Below are 7,182 nucleotides of genomic sequence, written 5' to 3' on the forward strand. Positions count from 1 at the left end.
TGTATTTTGTCACTGCAATATACTTCATGCATATAGATTTCCACGTCCTGATTTTGTAGGGTTTTATTTTTTATACTTGGGCGAATATTTAAATCATACATCGTATATAATGATAATCAAGGCTTTTGATTGTATTTTAAATACGTTGTAATTTAGGTCTTTTTGTGGTCATATTTATTGAAAAATAGGAAGTGAGTAAGACTGCAGTAATTTAGGATTCTACTGAGACATATATATATATATATATATATATATATATATACACACATACAAAAAGCAGTTGTGATGTGTTTAATGCATTTCTGACCAATGATGAAACCTGAGGTCCTTAAAAGAAACGGGATCATTTGGCGGAATTGAGATAAAATAAATAAAAGGGATAGATAGATACCACACCCACACTTTAGTATAATAGGTGGCGGTAGTGCACCCTAACGTTGAGTGCTGTCCGCCATTAAGCAACAAGAAGGAAGAAGATGTTATTTCCCATTTTTATTTAACATCAAACTACACATGCAAACCTTACATCCAGAACTCTACGTTTGTGTGTTTATATGCATATGAATTCTATCATTTTTCATGACTTTAATTTAAAAAAAGTAATGTTGTTTGACCTTACCTCTACAAGTGTGTACTGACAGTGCCCATTGAAGCGATACCATTTCGAGTCAAAGGTCTGGTAATGCCCGTTACCGTAAACCTGACATGTTCCAGCACACGGCTCATCTTTGCAGTGCCATTGTCCTTCTCCACAGACACTGTAAGTCATGGAAGTTGTCAGCATATGAACGAGTTAAAGAGTGAAGCCAAACAGAACCACGACTGAATGCGTTACCATGTTTTACAGTTTGTCTTGACTTCCTGTCCTGGGCCGAATATTTTACCACTGAACACACAAGTACAGCTCCCTCTGGGAACGCAGTTTCCATGATGATCCTCAAACTGACCATGAGGGCAGTAACAGCCACTCTCGCAGGTCATGTTGGCACGCTGGGACAAAGAGAAAACAAGAATAAGAAGGTTTATATGTCGTATTTCTACAGCAGAATGTTTGTGACACTTTGAAATAAGGCAAAACAGGTGCAAATGGTCCTGGGTCCTGGGGTCCAACGCTCGGAGTTGAGCCTCTATAATCCTCTGAGCAGCACTCACCACCCAGGACAGGTCAATTCTGTCCTCTGCTGTCCAATTACATTGACACTGTTTAGCTATGTAAGAGGATCTCTCTACACACTGTGACTAAAAGGTTGGTTTTAGTCACTTCACATTAACTTCAAGTACAAAACACGAGTTACATATCCACCAACAGGCACTATGATGAGATAATCGGTGTTATTTGCTTCCCCTGTTAGTGGTCATAATGTTATGGTTGATGTGTACCTGTAAAGAGAAACCTACCAGGGGTTTGCTGAGACTGTCGCAGGTTTTCAGAGCCGTGTTCACTGGATACTCAGAGCAGTGAAAACACACCTTTCCATCACTACAACCTGAAAAACGTCAATGTGTTACTTATTGTTTTGTTGTGTTAGTTTACTTAATATTTACTTCAATAAAGACAATATAGGCAGGGCATATATAATTAAACAAAGGGTTTCAGTATCAGGGATTTCATTACTTGCACTAGTCTAATTTAAACCTGATTGGAAAAGTGTTATTTTGTTGAACTAAACATGAAAATAAATGTACAAATCAATTCTTAAGAAGGAATAGTCACTTACCACAATCCTTGGAACAATGCAGTTTTCCATTTTCACATATACTTTGGAAGACACAAGATGGGGTTTGAAATGTATTTATTTATTAATTTATTTTAATAAGCAATGCTATGGATGTAGTCCACTAAACTTCAATGATCAACTCACCACTGTCGTCCATCTATAACAACAGGCCCCGGTGATGTGGTGCCACCGTGGTGGTGACATACACACTCGGCCTTCGGGGTGCAGATGTGTCCCTGGTTCAGGCGGGTTCCTTCTGGACATCCACAGCCCTCCACTGGGTCGTCCTCCAACCCGCAGCAGGGATCAGGCCCGGACAGAGAGCGGCAGGTGCGATTGCAGGCCGCGGTCTGGTAGGAGAACTCCATGTTTTTTGGACACGGCAGAGCTGTGACACAAAATCAAGATTCTGAGATCGTTGAACAAATTTGTATGTCATTTTTGACGTAACAATTTTCATACACTTAATGTTGTTGAATCTAACATCAGACTATAACCTGATTAACAAATCCAACCTTATTAATCCACTGAATAGATATTAAATGAGGTACCAGAGTTATATTTTGTCTTCACAGCTTCAGCAACACTTTTAGGTGAGACGAATTCTTTTAGAACATGAGCCTAGTCGGTGATGTCTTCTAAAAAGCAGCAGGGGGCAGTCGTGTCCCACATACTTAATCGCAAGCTTGCCATTGCTTTTATTCACTGATTCACAAACACCACAGAAACGCAGGTCAGTGTCCTAAATTAAAAAAAAAATGTTTGGAGGCAGTTTATTGAACTTGTCACAACTTTGTTTAAACTGAGATGAAAATGTACACATAGGTGACAGTTGGCTATTTTTTTGTTAATCAACTGAAAAAATAATGAGGCAATGATTTCTAAGTGACATGACTTGAGTTAAGTGAGAAGTTTTTATTATGCAGGAGGTGATTTGCAAGAAGACATTTTCCTCCCTCTGGTCTTCCATCCCCTCCTATGTTGAATTATTTATCACAGGAGAATAAAATCTGTCTCTCTCAAAGATATTTCACCGGCAGACCTGATAAAATACGTTGAATAATTGCATTTAAAAAAAACCCGTACAGCTTCATCTAATTTATCTAGGATTAGTAGAATACCAAACATTGGAAGATATCCAACTTCCAAAGAAAGTTTAATTACAACTTTTTGTTGTTTGTAGTTTTGTAATGTAATCATTGCCAATACGATTAGCATTTTAGGCATTTTTAATGTAATGAAGCCAATAATGTAATGTCCTACAAATACTCTAAATGGATAATTGATTTATTATGGTAATAGCATTCAACCAATAATCTAATAAATTGTTAAATTAACATTACTACTAAATTATTACGTATTGGCTTTATTAATAATGGAAAAAATTATATCTTTACTGGTGGATATGACATTAATTTTACCTTTGATGTGAAATTCAAGTCATAGTAAGGGCCTGCAACTGTCATACCTGTTACACTTATAGTATTTCATACCTTCAATAACATTTACATGACATTTCAGTCCTTTGGCCAAAATATTTTATAGTGATTATGTGTGATTCCAGGGAATATGGCATGCTGGGAAAAGAAACACATACATTCTGTTCACATTAAACACCCATACCTGGGATGCAAACAAATCGACTTATTACCTATAAAAATGTTGACTTTTAAGTTTATCGACTTGAATATTTTGAAGCATTAAGTAAAACATGTTCTTACTCGTTACTTAACAAATCCAAGACTTTATGAGAGTTGCCAGTCTGAACTCTATTAATCAAAAATGTTTCTGAAGTTTAACTGTACTCACTGCAATTAGTTGCCTTTCTCCAGTCCCCGACGTGAACCCCCAGTTGGCTGCAGGCGTTGGCGTAGCTGCTCAAAGCAACACACATGCACTGGAGCAGCTTGCTGCCACAGTTGCAGGTTCTCTGGATGCAAGCCTACAAATGGTGCTCAGTTTGATTTCAAGTGGTATTTATAGACATCAGGTGGACTGTAGATATCGGGGGAATTTCTAAGATGTGATTGGTGAGTAAAAGTGTTCTTACTGTGAGGTATTGATCACTTGGGATGTATCCATGGCACTCAGCAAATATCCCGGTGGGGTCGTTCAACACAGAGCACTTCTCATCTGCAAATATCTCTTCAAAAAAATAAATAAATACAAAGACCAATGAATTGGATGATGGCAGAAGCCTAAATCAGCCTAGAATGTACTGCTTCATGCAATAACTGATTAACAAAAGCCTAACAACTATTTTCCAGGCTCATGTTACATGGACGGGTACCATTGGCAGTGTTGATGCAGGTGGGGGGTATGTTCACTGCACACGCGCCCACACTCCAGGAGAGAGCAAAAGCCTGAGCTGAGTTCTCGATGATCCCGCTGCTGGTGGTGAAGTCGTCAGTGGTGTCGCTGTTGCTGTTTCCACACAGACCTGAAAGAAAGCCTGGGAATCATCACAAAGCCAAATGGATCACATTATAGAGCAGCGGTTTTTGAGCCACTTTGTGAGGGGCCATATGAGGTCCAGAATGGCTGTGGAGGAGAAGAGGAGGAGTCATTTTCCTTACCTGAGATCATGGCTGTGTGGTTTGCTGGCGGTGTGATGGCAATCTGGACTTCGGGAAACACTTGGACTTGGATCTTCATGCCAAAAGATGTTTGGACCTGAACGTAGGCTGACGACTGCCAGAAAACCAAGGCATGATCTGACAGTAGGCACAGACGGGTTAGCATTTCATTACATAAATAACCAAACCGAAGCTGATCGGTTTTTAGTTTTTTTTTCTTACCTGACTGATAAAGATCGGTAATGTCTTGGTCTCCGCATTTCACCATGTTGTGTGCAAAGGTAAACGTTTCCTACCAATTAATTCCAAAGAAAATACATTATAGGTCATTCTCCTCTGCACATTAATGTAGTCAGCCTCAACAAACAGTCTGTACCTGATAAAGCTGGAGAGTGACCATATTCAGAGATGCTTCTTTTTTAGAATACTCGATCTTCACCGTCCAGTCGGAGCCCTGCTCAGTCAAAATAAAGAAACATTTCATATATGACAAACAAGCAAGATTGGATTGTTGTTACTCATTAAATTTGAGAAGGAAAATGTACCTTTGTCGCCATGTAGGTACATTTACCAGGAACAACGAATTGTTTCCCATCAAATGTGGTCACATACTGTCCTTCAATGAGACACCTGGGCGTGCAGAGGTTTTCAGAGCAAATCCACTTCCCTCCATCACACACACTGAGGAGAGGAATTTGAAATACAAACCCGGGGAAATGTTTCTTTTATCAACCCAGGATTTTAAATTTGCAAGTCATGGCTATTCCATTTAATCCCGACATTCTCTCCATTCGCTTACCATGACTGACATTTGGTCTTTCTTATTTCCCCTGTTAGGTACATCCTACCAGCGAACTCACACGGACAGCCGGACACTTTCACACACTGGTTGGTGTCTGCATGATCATTAAGCACCTTACCTACAAGACAGTTTGATATAGCTCTTAAGATTAGGTTTAAATGGGCCAGGCAACAATCGCACAGATGGACCGTCCTCACCATCGGGGCAAACGCAGGTACTGGTAACATCCTGGTTGGAGATCCTGGGTTTTGGGTTGGAGCAGGTCGGAACAAAGGCAGCGCCCTGCTCGATGTAAACTAAGTCTCCAGGACACGTCGGCTCAGCTATTCCCCAACAGGAACATGCCAATCACATAAAAAACAGCAATAATAAAGAATGTCAAGTGAATCCTAATAGCTAAAGAACAATACATTTAGCGTGAGACAATGAGTAAAAAAATCCTATACCACATTTAGTCACAGATCTCCATGTGCTCCAAATATAGCTGGTGTTTCCACAGAAGTCGGCCATTTCCTTATAAAGAGCACAGCCGACGTGCTCACTTTCTTCGAAGCTGTGAATATTCCATTCACAGATTTGGATATGAAAAGGTGTTTTGGCTTGTAGACAGTCCAACGTGAAGGAAAAGAAGTGTCGGCAAACCTGCAGATATCAACAGAGTGGACTGTTTACTCCGTTATCATATTGGCAGTATGTTCAGGATCAAAGAAATACAGGCGACATAAATGTGGCACTTGTATTTGTTTTATGTAAAACTTACTGTATTGAAAAAAAAAACACGAGCAGAAAAATTATTTTAAAGAATCATTTGAAATCATTTATTGATATCTTTTCCCTACCAGAAATGTCCTGTTCTTTAAAAAGCAAAATGGTGATGACAATAATCAACATGCCTGATTCACTGCTTGTATGGGATCTCGGGTTTGACATGTGTCCTCTGAAAGTGCGCTTTTTGTAATCAGCTGCTGATTGTTCCCTGAAAATCAAAACAAAATGGTTAAAATCCCATGAAATAATACTTCATAAGCACATGTTGAATTTATTTACATTTTGTATTTATAATAATTTAGCATCACACCCAGCTCAACAAAAAAGGAACAAACTTTATCAAATGATGCATTTTCACAAAATGAAGTAATGTTGGATTTGCCTCTGAAGAACAATGTCCCCTTGAGTTTTTTCTTCGATATCGTGGTTTCTTGGTATTTTGTTTTAAAACTATTACAACTTTACCCAGGAAGTGTGTTGTCTTGATTTAAAGCTGTTGTGTAAATCAAGACATATATAGCTCTTGATTTTCTACGAGACAACATTCATTGATCTATTATTATTATTATTATTAAGTCTGCACGCTGATAAGAAGCCAATGATTTTCATAGAGATACGGCACACAGTCATGAGAAGAGACTGGAAATGTCTTTATTCCTTCTTACAGGTTGTCAGTACTTTAGTCTTGTCTGTTTTCGTTTTTCCTGTTTTATTTTGTAATGACCTTTCGTCCTATTTGTCCTTCCTGTGTGGTCCTCCCTCTGTGTGTCTGATTGTGTGATGCGTCACACCTGTGTTTCCTTAACTCCACTCCCTCTCCTTGTATCGCCCAGTGTCTCTCTCCCTCCATTCCTTGTGTCCGTTTGGACCTTTGCTCGCCTTCTAACTGTACATTAGATTCTCCCTTTCTTACCTTCACCTGGAGCTGCTCAAAGACTGATAAAGAACTTTGAACTGTGAGTCTGCACTGGTTTGTGACACAGGTATCATAAATAACTGCACAAAATGTAGGAAATTAATATTTGGATTATTTCTTTGCTGTATTGTCAATAATTCTGTCACCATTAAAAAGCTAATTATTTACTGTAATAATGCGTCCACATTTGTAAGAAACATCCATTTGAAGGCTGTACTGTTAATTTTTCATTTGTTTGTTTTGTGTATAATATTCATTGATAACAACAATTGTTGCAAAACAAAAAAAAGTATTACTTTTTGTGTAGTTTAGTTTAAAATTGACCACTAATGCATTATATAATGTCTGACCAGCCTTTATAATTTGCATTGACAAATGGAAATTATAAACAATTAAAAATTA

Source organism: Blennius ocellaris (genome assembly GCF_963422515.1).
Source record: "Blennius ocellaris genome assembly, chromosome: 22".
In the NCBI taxonomy this organism is placed as follows: domain Eukaryota; kingdom Metazoa; phylum Chordata; class Actinopteri; order Blenniiformes; family Blenniidae; genus Blennius; species Blennius ocellaris.